Source organism: Bos taurus, chromosome 2, assembly GCF_002263795.3.
Source record: "Bos taurus isolate L1 Dominette 01449 registration number 42190680 breed Hereford chromosome 2, ARS-UCD2.0, whole genome shotgun sequence".
Lineage (NCBI taxonomy): Eukaryota > Metazoa > Chordata > Mammalia > Artiodactyla > Bovidae > Bos > Bos taurus.
In genome coordinates, this window is record NC_037329.1 from 24,858,442 (window position 1) to 24,873,977 (window position 15,536).

Consider the following 15,536-nt stretch of genomic DNA (forward strand, 5'->3'; position numbering starts at 1 on the left):
TGTCCATGTGTAGAGTCTTCTCTTGTGTTGTTGGAAGAGGGTGTTTGCTATGACCAGTGCATTCTCTTGGCAAAACTCTATTAGCCTTTGCCCTGCTTCATTCCGTATTCCAAGGCCAAATTTGCCTGTTACTCCAAGTATTTCTTGACTTCCTACTTTTGCATTCCAGTCCCCTATAATGAAAGGACATCTTTTGGGGTGTTAATTCTAGAAGGTCTTGTAGGTCTTCATAGAACTGTTCAACTTCAGTTTCTTCAGCATGACTGATTGGGGCATAGACTTGGATTTCTGTGATACTGAATGGTTTGCCTTGGAAACGAACCGAGATCATTCTGTCATTTTTGAGATTGCATCCAAGTACTGCATTTTGGACTCTTTTGTTGACTATGAGGGCTACTCCATTTCTTCTAAGGGATTGTTGCCAACAGTAGTAGATATAATGGTCATCTGAGTTAAATTCACTCATTCCAGTCCATTTTAGTTTGCTGATTCCTAAGATGTCGACATTCACTCTTGCTATCTCCTGTTTGACCACTTCCAATTTGCCTTGATTCATGGACCTAACATTCCAGGTTCCTATGCAATATTGCTCTTTATAGCATCGGACCTTGCTTCCATCACCAGTCACATCCACAGCTGGGTATTGTTTTTGCTTTGGCTCCATCCCTTCATTCTTTCTGGAGTTATTTCTCCACTGATCTCCAGTAGCATATTGGGCACCTACTGACCTAGGGAGTTCATCTTTCAGTGTCCTATCATTTTGCCTTTTCATACTGTTCATGGGGTTCTCAAGGCAGGAATACTGTAGTGGTTTGCCATTCCCTTCTCTTCTTTACTGGCTGCTGTTACTGAAATTTCAAGCACTGCTTCAGGCACTGTTAGAGCCTCAGTGTCTTCCCTGGGTCAGGAAGATTCCCTGGAGAAGGAAATGGCAACCTACTCCAGTACTCTTGCCTAGAAAATCCCATGGACAGAGGAGCCTGGTGTCCATAGGGTTGCAAAGAGTTGGACACAACTGAATGACTTCACTTTCTACTTATACTGAAAAGTTTTCATTGTTTATTTGAATTCAAATTTAACCGGGCTTCCTGCCTTTTACCTGGCCACTCTAATCCTGGACTTTAATTTCCATCCATCCACCCTTTCATTCATTCCCTTATGTATCCACTCACCCTTCGATCCATCCATCCACACACCCACTCATCCATCCACAGATTTATTCAAACAGATAGTAGATGAGTACCTGCTATATGGCCAGATAGGTGCTAGAAATACGGTGAAGAACAAAAAACAGACATGATTTCTACTCTCATGGAACTTTCAACCCCTTTAGCTGGGAAGAGTGACAATAATCATATAATTGACATACATGACATATACATGATAATATATGACAATAATATATAATTGCTAGCCAACTTAAGTGTGCTGAAGGAGAAAGGAGAGCATATTACAAAGGACCAGAGGTCAGAGAAAGCTTCCCTAAGGAAGCAGTGATGGAAATGACAGCTGAAGGCTGGGAGAAGAGCTTTCAAGGTGAGAAACTAGCCTCTGTTTCTTGTCTATATTGAGATTAGTGGCTGCAGAGTTGGACTGAAAGATTGCTTGGCTGTTCTTGGGCAGAGTTGGAGGAAAACATGAGTAGGGGCACCCTCTTACCTCCTCAGTCATTCCGGTTCTTGTTACACCCCCAGCCTTGCTTTCCATGAATGGTAAGTACCACTGTTACCCGAGGTAACTCTTCTTCGAATGTCATGATAAGGAAACATGGGCTTTAGAAGATACAACTTGTGGTGCCAGTCCTGAAAACACATTACTGGTCCTATCTGGCTTCTGTTTGTGAATGATGAGTAACGGCACATGGAATTATTTTCTGAGTCAGGAGACCTGGATTCTGGCATTTGGTTTGCTGCTAGCCAGGTGGTGAGGGTGGGCATGCCACTGAATCTCCCTTGCCTCCATTTCCTCAGCTATCACATGGGACTCACATTATGAATGCAGCCTCACTGCATTGTTGTAAAGGTTAAAATAACATGAAAATTTACATTTGAAAAGTGAGTTTTATTGTTATTATATTACTAGTCATACTGAATCAATTACTACCGTTGTATTTGGTGTGGAATAACTTCTATACAATTTTCAACAAAATATGTCTTCTGATGTCTTACTGGGTATAGTGAAACTTGGACAGATATAAATGTGAATAAGCACCTTTACAGCTTTTTCATCAGTTTAATGAGAATACTAGTAAAGTATTCGCTAGGCTTCCACCAACGTGGGGTTGAGAGGGTTAATGTGCTTAGAGCTTTTTGAAAGTAGGTTGCTTCCTGAACACAAATATAAATCTCACTTGTTATTATTACTATCATTATAGCTGATGTTTCTTTTTTAACGCATTAACTTTCCTCCACTGAGCAAACTGCTCAATTGTTGGGAAGACTCATGTCGTCATTCGTCTCTTCTTGATGTGTCTCGCTGCCGTTGAGCTAAACAATTCTTTAGCTCCCAGGGTGCTTATTTAATAAATGATGCTGTGAATTCCCAAAGAAAGACTTTCAATTTTCCTCTTGTGTGATGGCTGTGATCAAGTTCCAACACCCTGTGGTCTCGTTCGATGAGAATGTACACTTGGAACTCATTCACTAACTTGCTTGTTGTATTTAATCTGGTAAGTTCTATAAACTGTAGAAGTACCTAATGCTTTTCTTCTTCTCTTGACAATTTTCTCCTTTACTTTCCCTCAAACTTGGGGGAAAAAAGTTAATTGCTATATATTTTTGAGCTAATTTTCTCTGACTTCTACAAGATACTATGAAGAAGGTTATCTGTATTTTTATGTGTCTCTTAAAATGCACAAACACACACACACTACATCCTGGCTAGAAGTTGAGTGGAAATAATAGCTGATGCACTGAAGTTGTAGAATCATGGAGTTATCAGAGATTTTGAGATCAAGTTTAACTTATTCATTTCCCAGGTGGAGAAACTGAGGCCAGAGTTCATACGTGGAGCCAAGATCACAGGACAAAGGCTGTCCTAAAATGTGACCTGACAACCAAATCCAGCCACACATTCGTTGTATTGTCTATGGCTGCATTTGCACTACAATGAGATCAGTAGTTTCCTTTTCCTTGTTTTGTTTCTAATTTTACTTAATAATCAATTATTTTTTAATGAGGTATAATTGACATATGACATTATATTTGCTTCAGATGTACAACATAATGATTCAATATTTGTGTATATTCCAGAGTTCAGCACTTTTAACAAAGACTGTATGACTCTCAAAACAAGATATTTATTGCCTGGCTGGCCCTCACATAAAAGATCACCCATCTCTCTCTAGACTTTTGGAGTCTTCTGCTTCCAGCTGGTAGGAGAGCAGACATGAAGTGGGGGCTGGGGAGGTGTGGGGGTGGCCAGGCCTGGAGGGTATACATCGTTTCTGCCCACATTCCATTGGTGAGCATTCATCATATGGTCCCACTTAGATGCAAGAAGTGTTGGGAAATGTAGTGCTGAGCAGCTGATCCTCAGTGCAAATGTTACTCTACGAAAGTGGGACCATGATTTTTAATGGGTAGCTTGTTGTCTGTGCCACACTTGGGCAGAAACTGTTGGTTTCCTACAGCGTAGTAGACAGTTTGTGGGTATTTGCTGAATACATGGCCCCCATCCCTGCGAACTATAGCTTCCGAAGAGTGGGCCTCTTTAGCCTTGTCTTTACTATCTGACTCCATTGCTTGTTATACATAATTACTGAAGTAGAGGATGACATTTGGTCCAAAATATAATTCTAGAAATTTTCACCAGATACTAAGAGATGATCATCAGTCTCTGGGTTTTTTGTTTGTTTGTTTGTTTTAATATTCTTCACTTACTAAACATTTTAACTGGAATGATAAATACAGACTCTCAGTAGAGGCCATGTTTTGCTTTAGATCTATTCCAAATCCAAACGTTACATATTCTTGAACCTTTAAAAATAATATACATAGCTTATTTGGCTAAGATAGTTGTAGTTGTTTAGTCACTAAGTTGTGTCTGACTCTTTTGCAACCCCATGGACTGTATCCCGCCAGGCCCCTCTGTCCATGGGATGTCCCAGGCAAGAATACTGGAGTGGGTTGCCCTTTCTTTCTCCAGGGAATCTTCCTGACCCAGGGATCAAACCCACGTCTTCTGCATTGGCTGGGAGATTCTTTACAAGGGAAGCCACCAGGGAAGCCCAAGATACGAGTAAAGCATCATAATTATAATTAGTAATATAAAATTTACAAGGAAAGGCAAAAGATCACTGTCTTTCAGTATTCTTCAACACAATAAAGTGTTTCAATTGGATACAGAAGCTGTGGGACAGCCACCTGTAGTCCCCACAGAAAAGCAGAGAAAGCAACACTGCAGAATGAGCAACGGATGAAACAGAGACACACAAAGCAGAGACAAGAGGCCATGGGCCTCCGTGAAGAACATAGCTTGTTTAGTTCCCGATTCTTTTTGGATTCCTGGTTCTTCTTTTGCATGAGGCCCATCTGTCCTTCCTAACTTTGAGACTTTTCAGATACCCATGGTAGTGGACATATATGGTTTTATCTACTCTGAATCCTTTCCTTTATATAGGGGAACAACTCTTCCTCCATGCCATACTGTGACCCAACATGTGATCACATGACCTTGCTTTTTTATCCTCAGTGATGAATACACATACATACATATATACACATATATAGCTGACTGTTGAGCAACACAGGTTTGAAATGTGGGAGTCTACCTATATGTGGAGTTTTTTCAGTCAATATACAATTAGTCTCCTGTATCCATGGATTTCATGTCCATGGATTCAATCAACTTCTGATCGTATACTAAAGGGATTGAACATCCATAGAGGGTGGGAAGCTGTCCTTGAACCAATGCCCCATGGAAACAGAGGGACAACTGTTTGTGTGTTTGTGTATACATACATCAGTCAGTTCAGTCGCTCAGTCATGTCTGACTCTTTGCAACCCCATGAATTGCAGAACGCCAGGCCTCCCTGTCCATCACCAACTCCCAGAGTTCACTCAGACTCAAGTCCATTGAGTCAGTGATGCCATCCAGCCATCTCATCCTCTGTCGTCCCCTTCTCCTCCTGCCCCCAATCCCTCCCAGCATCAGAGTCTTTTCCAATGAGTCAACTCTTCGTATGAGGTGGCCAAAGTATTGGAATTTCAGCTTCAGTATCAGTCCTTCCAATGAACACCCAGGACTGATTTCTTTTAGGATGGACTGGTTGGATCTCCTTGCAATCCAAGGGACTCTCAAGAGTCTTCTCCAACACCACAGTTCAAAAGCATCAATTCTTCGGTGCTCAGCTTTCTTCACAGTCCAACTCTCACATCCATACACGACCACTGGAAAAACCATAACCTTGACTAGACGGACCTTTGTTGGCAAAGTAATGTCTCTGCTTTTGAATATGCTATCTAGGTTGGTCATAACTTTCCTTCCAGGGAGTAAGCATCTTTTAATTTCATGGCTGCAGTCACCATCTGCAGTGATTTTGGAGCCCCCAGAAATAAAGTCTGACATTGTTTCCACATACATAGAGTGGAATAATTATTATTCACCCTTAAAAAGAAGGAGATTCTGTCATATGCTACAGATGAGGAACCTGGAGGACATCCTGGTAAATGAAATAAGCCAGTCACGAAAAGACAAATGATGTATGATTATAGTATATGAGGCACCTAGAGTAGTCAAAATCACAGAGACAGAAAGTAGAACAGTGGTTCCAGGGGCTGGGGTCTTGTTAAGACCAGGCAAATCCACGGAGACAAAGAGTATGTTAGTGCTTGCCATAGCAGGAGGGAGTGAAGAATGAAGAGTGACTGCTGATAGGGACAGGTCTTCCTTTTGGAGTAATTAAAATGTTATGGGATCAGATAATGGTGATGGTTATACATCTTTATGCACATAATAAAAAACTGCTGGGTTTTAAATTACTTGTATTATTTTAAAGAATTGTGTACTTTAAAAGCATGAGTTTCATGGTATGTAAATTCCATCTCAGTGAAGATGTTATTCTTTTGAAAACACTGCAATGGATTTCAGAGCGTATCAGTTGCTGCCTGTCCCTGCCCCCCGTCAGTTACACTCCCTGCAGTTACAGTCCTACGAGGTGCATTTTCATGGCCCCCACACACAAAGCTCTATCACAGGTGTATTTTTGGTGTTGATCATGATAATAGTTACCTAAAATGCATTAATTGCAGGCCCAGAGTAATGGACTCAATTGTTTCCCCCAATGCTCTCTTTTTCCAGGATTTAGCAAATGCATGGTCCGTCCTCACTGAAGGGATATGAGTCTTGATGCTCCTGTTTCACTACTGCAACCATCTTGAGTCTCAAAGAACAAACGATGTATCAGCAGAGAGTATGAAACGATTTCAGATCTGCCTTGTGACTGTAACATACATAAAAAGAAGCTTGAAACCTCTTGGCGTTTTCGACGCTGACCAGAACCATACTCATGCAAACTGTCACTGGGCTGTTACTGCCACCATCCCCACTTTGGGCAAATCAAATGCAAAAAAGAATGGGACAGGTCCTGCCGAAATAAAATGGGAATGCTTGTGACTCAAGGTACATGGTAATTTTTTTTAAGTTTCAGATTTATCAGTTTAAGTGGAAGATAAACCAAAATCTAATTTTTTTTTTTTTTGAGGCTGGAATTAAAAGGTTTTATTAGGGGTATACACGGCACCGCTACTGTTGATAAGACACTTGTACACTGTGATGCTCTTTATTATGGAAGCTATATAGTTCTGTACTGTAATCAGGCCATTTATAGATAATGACACTTTGGGGATTTGTCTAACCCCTTAAGCTAGATATCAATGAAGACTGGTATACAGGTCATCATTAACAAGCATGTTTACACTTAATCCAATGTTATGGTCTTCATTTATTCCAATTGTGCTTCCTTTGGCAGATGGCTATTATGTTTTACTTTAGTACCATATTGTGGATGCCAGAGAACTTGCATTTGCCAAGGAATAATCTCCTGAGATGCAATGTCATGAAGGAGAATAGTGTAGTCTAACTCGATGAAGTCATCATTTCTTTGCACTTGCTTGACAGTTTGAATTTTTGCCATTTTATACCATGTATTTTCAGTAGAATTTTGCCATATTATATAACCACTGGCAACCCAGGCTAAATGTCGAACTGGCTTCATTTCTGGAGGTACATTTCCAAAACTGTCTGGAATATTTTGTGCGTCTAGTGGTTCCTACATGGATTTGAGTCTTTGATAAAATGTGTTATCTTCTTCATCTGGGTTTTTTCCAATTTCTCCTTCAAATGTTAAGTTGACTTCTGGTGCAGTATCTTGTCCCGTTGGACGGTACAGTACTTCAGCTGTGCAGTTCACTGTAACTTCTTTTTGGATAATTTCTTCCACAGAAAATTTAAGGCAGTACTTATGTCCTCTTCCTGGAATATCCTCCAGGCTGGCTTGTTCGACTGTCTGCACCAGAAACACCTTGTGGGGAGTCCCCTGCTGGTAGTTGATGCAGCTCTCTACCACTGAGGCCGCCCTGGTGGCCGGGTAGTGGGTCGGAGGGATTTCCATTCTTGCTGAGTGTTGGCTGGGCTTGCGAGCGTCTGCGTCCCCGTCCCCGTCCTGCCTCCCAAAATCTAATTTTAAAAAATGTCCCAGAGAGATGGAAGGGATGAAAGGAGGGAATCGTAATAGAAGCCAGACATTTCCAAAGTTACTTAGATATTTGACTTTGGAATCAGGTAAATGTTTTACATGATTAAAATAACATGAAAATAAATGAAATTAATAAACCCAATTGTGGATTGAGTGGGTGGCTTAACTACACAGAGAACTATTTTAAAGTATTTTAAAAATAATAATTTAACTGAAATGTACCCTAATACAAAAGAACTGTAAAAATAAACAAACTTGAATTTTTCCAGCAGTTATATTGCTAATGATAATATTGATACAGATATTCTAAGCTATTATGTATGTAATAAGATAAATAAGTCATTGTGTTCTTTAGAAGCCAAGATTTTCAACATAAAAGAATTATAAAATATGAGAAGTAAAAAATATGCAACCCTAAATTTGAATTAGAAGTATAAATGCAAGACGCATTTTCTATTAAAAATTATTTCCTAGTTCCATCTACTGGAAAGGCCTAGGAATAATGATGAACCCAGTCTCACTGGTCTAGTCTGGCACCCAGCCTGCAGTCTCTAAATACAACTTCCAACCAAAAGCAACTAAGGTCTCTCGGGGAAACAGCTAATTAATTGGGGCAGGAAATGATTGTGACAAGCTTGGGATACCTTGTTAGGAAATCAGGACACTATGAAAAACTACTGGTGTCATGACAAAAGGATTCAAAAGCCAATATGAAGAGACTCTGTAGGTTACAATAGAGACAATTCAAGCATCAAGATGAATATCTGCAATGAAACGAAGCACACTAAAACCAATAAGTTTCATCTTTGGAGAATGCTGGGAACCTAATCATTTTTCTGGAAAAAAAAAAATCAAGCTTTTATTCTGACTTCCCTGTATTAATTACACCTCAGACAATCAAATTGTTGATGAGAGAAACCTTTACTTGATAGATTTAGGCTAGTAAATGAAGAAGGAATGATAGAATATGATCATTTTACCACCCTCTAATGAATTTGTGGATGTAGGTTACCTTCTCAGTGGGCTGCTGACATTACAGAAACAACCAGACATTTTTCGCCCCCTAGTGGAAGCTCACCATTATGAAGTATTCTTGATAAACAGCTAAGTCGCTTCAGTCGTGTCCGACTCTGTGCGACCCGGTAGACGGCAGCCCACCAGGCTCCTGAGTCCATGGGATTCTCCAGGCAAGAGTACTGGAGTGGGTTGCCATTGCCTTCTCCTCTTGATAAACAAGCAAACCCAAATCCAATACAATGGCAATTAACAATGTATCTATATTTCAATTTCAATTAACCTAACTTAAATTTCAATTAACCTCTATGTGCTGTCCAATATGGTAGACACTAGCCATTTGTGTCTATGTAAATTTAAATTAATTAAAACAAAATAAAATTATTCAGTCCTTCAGTCACATCACTGCAGATACAGATGCAGATACAGAATGCAGATATAGAACATTTCTATCATCATAGAAAATTTTGTTGGACAGGGCTGAAAATGTAACTACTAGTTTACAAGAAGTACAGGAAATAGAAGAACACGATTCACACAATGTGAGGATTCAACCACCAAATCCAGAAAGTTGGAAACTCTATTGAGACAGATGATCTAGGTGTTTCAATTAATAAATTACAAAGGGGAACGGGGGGTGGGGAGGGAGAGCCTATAGTTTAAAAGAGACAAAAAAAACATCAACCAAATGTAAAGTATGGATCTCATTTGAACACTGACTGGATATTTGATGATACTATGAAAGTAGTATTATCTTTTAGTGTTAGTGACATTATGGTTATATCTAACACATAATTATGTTTGAGAGATATATCTGGTAATGTTCATGGAAGTAATGATTTAATGTCTAGATTTAGCCCTAAAATCCAGTAGAGACAGAAAGTAGACCAGGGCATAAATGGTATAAGATTTGCCATACATTGAAAATTCTTGAAGTTAGAGATTCTGCTAGACTATCCTGGGTTTTTATATAGGTCTGAAGTCTGCCAGAAGAAAAGTTTAAAAAATGAGTGGTTTATCTTTTAGATTCATAAAGTAGGTCTGAAACCATTTGGTACTTTCTGCTGATGTATCTTTTTTTATTCTCCATGTCAGAATGCTTGCAGCATAGAAAGGGTGGCGTCACATTGGGACCCTTGATTCTCTGATGAGCTCTCTTACCTTTGACAAGTTACATAAATGTGCTTTCCCATTACATTAGCTGTAAGACCACTTGGTGGGTGTCCAGTAGCCATTTGACATTCAATGTACACTAAGAAGTGATCACAGCATCCAAAGAATCATGGAAGATGTTGGAAGTTCAAAGATTAATAAAATATAGTTCTTGAATTCATGGAGTTTACACTCTGATGAAGAGGTAGTCATATAATTAATAAAAAATAAACTACTAAGTAGTCACAAAGTTTAGAGAAGCCAGAAGAAGGGATTGGTCCATTACATCTTAAGGTGGTATTGAAAAAATACTTCATAAAGAAGGTGGACTTCGCACAACACTTTGAGAGAATGAAAACATGTTTTCCAGGTTAATAGCATGGCACCCCACTTTAGTACAGTTGCCCGGAAAATCCCATGGATGGCGGAGCCTGGTAGGCTGCAGTCCATGGGGTCGCTAAGAGTTAGACACAACTGAGTGACTTCACTTTCATTTTCCACTTTCATGCACTGGAGAAGAAAATGGCAACCCACTCCAGTGTTCTTGCCTGGAGAATCCCATGGATGGAGAAGCCTGGTAGGCTGCAGTCCATAGGGTCGCACAGAGTCGGACACGACTGAAGTGACTTAGCAGCAGCAGCATGAGCAAAGACAGGCAGGCATGAAAGAGGCTGGCATGTCTGAGAGACTACAAACAGTGAATCTCAGTGCTCTGGAGGTGTTCATTAGTAAAATTCAAGTGATTACTGTCTTATTAACAGGAAATCTCAATTCAATTCAATAAATCCAATTCAATAAACTTTCAGTTTGATTTAATTAATACCTAGCAAAGTAAATGAATAACTGAAAATATTCTACCACTGAAGCAGTTTCTATGTACTTAACACTCCCCTAGAGTCTGTGGAGGGTCCAAAAGAAAAAATAGGAAAAAATCCTAAAGGACTTTTTGTCTTGGTAGAGAAGTAGGATTTACATGTGTGGAATAATTGCAGAGAATGATTAGCAAATTCCCGAGGAAGAAAAAAAAACCAGAATTTCAAAGAGACTTAAAAACCAAGGTTTTGTTCTGAGCTAATTTTGTTGATAATGACAGTCAACATTGAAGGCTCCAAGACATGTATGAAGCACTCACACATACTTGCTCATATAAGTTCAAGTTCACGAACAGGAAAAATCTAGGTTCCAGTGACTTGTATAATGAATATTTTTCTTCCATGTTTTACCTATAGATACTGGGAATATCATTCATCAAGTTTGCCTTGCTCAACTTTAGCTGGTCTTCACATATACATGAGTACCTGCATGGGGGTTGGGGAGTGTGGGGAGGTTGGGTGTATGTGTCGTGTGATGAGACTGATACAGGGCAGACTTCGGGCTGCCTGACTATGGTGAGACTTGGTGTGAACAGATGAGCTGGGCCAATGCAATTCATTCTCTAGGCAAACTGGTCTGCAAATATAGAAAGAATCAGCTAGAAGAGGAGAGAAGGGACAAGGGAGCAAACACATGAAGATCAAGAAGCTGAATCACATTAATGGCCAAATACCAGTATGAAGCTCCCATGGTCAACCCAACTGCCCATTCTGGTCTTTCTAAGGTCTAATTATTTGGATTTTTCCAAGGTCTCTTTGCACATTCATCCTTGTATAGATAGTATGAACTTGAGAGTCTTAGGACTCTGATTTGCAAAGATGTTTTTCTAACTCACCTGTCATCTTTGGTTTCAACTCAGTTTCTCTTGGATAAATACACATCAGATATGGAATTCTTCCTCCCCTGTTCTCCTTCCTTTCTCCCAGAGGGATATATATTCCCTCATGGAGAGGAATGGGGATCAAGAAGGAGCTCTGGCCTGTGAAATGTTCACCCTCCCTGAGGCCCACATGGTCCTGGGTGATCTCCTTTATTTTTATTGCCTCCCTGGCTGATGACCTAACCCCAATAATTCTGAGGCTGGTCTACACTGTGCCTCTTCCTCCTTCAGGGGCCCAGGTAGTCACTCCCACTTCCTCTTTGAGGGTCAGAGACTCTTGATCGTGTTTCCTGAACCATGCAGGAGTACACTGGATCTGATAGTATGCCCTAACCTATGACACTGGTGTGTTGCCTACCGTGCTAAAGAGGCAGGTTCAAATACAGTACAATAATGTGTGCTCAGCCGTGTATGGATCTTTGCGACCCTATGGACTGTAGCCCTTTAGGCTCCTCTATCCATGAGATTTTTGCAGGCAAGAATTCTAGAGTGGGTTACCATTCCCTTCTCCAGGGGATCTTCCCGAGCCAGGGATTGAAACTGCATCTCTTGCATCTCCTGCATTGGCAGGGAGATTCTTTACCACTAGTGCCAGTTGGGAAGCCCCAGGAGGCAGGCTGGGGATGCCCTAATCTAGTCTAAGACAAGATCTACCTGAAGCCCCACGCCCCAGCTGCAGTATCTCAGTCTGCTCAGGAACAGTGCTGGATGCAGCACTTCTCTGTGAGGTTTGCCCTCTCCTCAGCCACACCCCTCGGCCCGTGCACAGCCCCTTCTGTCCATGCACAAGTGCTCAGTCGTGGCCGAGTGTTTGAAACCCCACGGACTGTAGCCTGCCAGGCTCCTCTGTCCAGGAGCCCGCCAAATGCTAGCTTTCATTCAACAATCTGCACTCTGTCACACATGGTTTAGCCAGGCTGAATGAAACCCAAGTCCTGGATAAGTTCTTCTAGAATCTTCTTTCCCATCACCTGCACAAAATTCACTTTTGAAAGATAGGTAAGCTGCCCTTATGTGTTCATGTAAGCTTCTCCTCTCTGGGTGTTGTGGCTTCATGTTCTTCATATTGAGCCCTTTTAGACAACACAAACAGACTTGCCTCTGTCAACCAGTCTGGCTCCTGCACTGGACAATTTACTTCCGAAATTAGTTTCATTTCTCTTCTTAGTTTTAAGAATCTAAAATGGAACTCAAAGGTAAACAATGGTTTCTTTGTTCTTGCCTTTATACACTCTCTTGCTAAAGACAGTGAGCATGCAGAGTTGCCTGCTGTCTGAAAGGAAGAGGGAGTGAAATAGTTACAAGAAACCTTGGGGAGTCAGCCTTACTGGATATTGCAAAGTATTCTCTGCTATATAACAATACTTAAGTATCTTAGTTAAGTTTCTTACAACCTGTGCAGCACAGCACCAGAATCCTCTTTAAAATGCTGATATTTGAGCTCCAGGATGATTTATGATACAGATTTCCTGAGTTACATTGCAAGATTTTTATGACCTCTGTCCACAGGAAACAGTCCAACCCAAAATACAAGCAATCTTTGAAATAGCTTCATTATTAGATTGTTCTACATAACTGATTCTTTCCACTTTACATGTAAGATACATGAAACCCATAATCTACTCACTTCATTTTCACAATTATCTCCAACATCAATCTAAATATACTCTTTTTATAAGTATGGGCAACTACCTTTAATCAAATAATTAAAATATTAGTTTGAAATTTTTCCTTTTCCAGTCCTTGAGTAGGATGTTAATGAAGAGGATATGGCGTGGGGGGTGGGGGGGGCAGTGGAAATGGCAGATAAACAAAATAGTAGAGATTTTAAAAGCTAATATTATTAACATGGCCATACTATCCAAAGCAATCTAAAGATTTAATGCAATCCCTATCAAAATACCCAGGACATTTTCCAAACAATTAGAACAAATAATCATAAAATTTATATGGAACCACAGAAGACCTCAAATTGCCAAAATAATCCTGAGAAAAACTAACAAAGAGAGAGGTATAAACCTCATAGACTTCAGACTATTCTACAAGGCTATAGTAATCAAAGCAGCATGGTATTGGCTCAAAACCAGACACATAGATCAATGGAACAGACTAGAGAGTCCAGAAATAAATCAATGCACTTACAGACAACTCGGACACGACTGAGTGACTGAACTGAACTGAATCTATGACAAATGAGGCAAGAATATACAATGGAAAAAAGACGTCTCTTCAACAAGTAGTGCTAGGCAAACTGTATAGCTACATGTGAAAGTGAAGTCCCTCAGTCGTGTCCGACCCTCAGCGACCCCATGGACTGTAGCCTACCAGGCTCCTCCGTCCATGGGATTTTCCATGCAGGAGTACTGGAGCTACATGTAAATCAATGAAATTAGAACACTTCCTCACACCGTATACAAAAACAAACTCAAATGGTTTCAAGACCTAAACTTAACATCTGAAACCATAAAGCTCCTAAAAGAGAACATAGCTGGAATACTCTTTGACATAAATCATAGCACTGTTTTCTTGGATCAGTCTCCTAAGGCAAAAGAAATAAGAGCAAAAAACAAATTGGACCTAACTAAACCTAAAAGCTTTTGTACAGCAAAGGAAACCATCAACAAAATGAAAAGACAACCTATGAAATGGGAGAGAATAAGTGCAAATCATGTGACTGACCAAGGGTTAATATCCAAAATATACAAACAGCTCATATAACTCAATTTCAAAAAGAAACAATCCAATCAAAACATGGGCATAAGACTAGAATAGATATTTTTTCAGAGAAAACATAGAGATGGCTAACAAGCACATGGAAAGATATTTAACCACTAATTTTAAGAGAAATGCAAATCAAAACCACAGCAAAGTATCATCTCACATCAGTCAGAATGGTTATCATCAAAAAGTCTATAAGTAACAAATGTTGGAGAGGCGTGGAGAAAATGGAATTCCTCTACGCTGTTGTTGAGAGTGTAAATTGGGGCAGCCACTATGAAAAAAATTATGTTTCCTTTAAAAACTAAAAATAGGACTACCATATGACTCAGCTAGTCCTTTTCTGGGTATATATCCAAAAGAAACCAAAACCACTAATTTGAAAGGATGCACGCACCCCAATGTTCATGTAGCATTATTTACAATTGCCAATGTATGGAAGCAACCAAAGTGTCCATCAACAGATGAATGGATAAAGAAGATGTGGTGTGTGTGTATGTATATATACATACACATACATTCACATACATACATACATACAATGAGATACTGCTGCTGCTGCTGCTAAGTCGCTTCAGTCATGTCTGACTCTGTGCGACCCCATAGACAGCAGCCCACCAGGCTTCCCGTCCCTGGGATTCTCCAGGCAAGAACACTGGAGTGGGTTGCCATTTCCTTCTCCAATGCATGAAAGTGAAAAGTGAAAAGTGAAAGCGAAGTCGCTCAGTCGTGTCCAACCCTCAGCGACACCATGGACCGCAGCCTACCAGGCTCCTCCATCCATGGGATTTTCCAGGCAAGAGTACTGGAGTGGGGTGCCATTGCCTTCTCCGAATGAGATACTACTCAGCCACAAAAAAAAAAAAAAAAAAAGAAATTCTGCTATTTGCAACAACATGGATGGACTCGGAGGTTATTATGCTAAGTGAAGTAAGTCAGACAGAGAAAGACAAATCTGTATGATATCATTTGTATGTGGAATATAAAATATAATATAAATGAATGGATATGCAAAACAGAAACAGATTCACAGATATAGAAAACAGACTTCTGGTAAACAAAGGGGAGAGGGATGGGGAGGGACAAACTAGGAGTATGCGATTAATACACACAAACTATGATATATAAAATAGATAAGCAACAAGGATATACTGTATAGCACAGGGAATTATACCCCGTATCTTATAATAAAATACAATGGAA

General features: G+C 40.1%; 1 pseudogene; it reads right to left on the bottom strand.

Annotated features, from left to right (window-relative positions):
* Positions 1 to 6,750: 6,750 nt before the first annotated feature.
* On the bottom strand, positions 6,751 to 7,659 carry LOC786733 (latexin-like; annotated as a pseudogene).
* Positions 7,660 to 15,536: the final 7,877 nt, after the last annotated feature.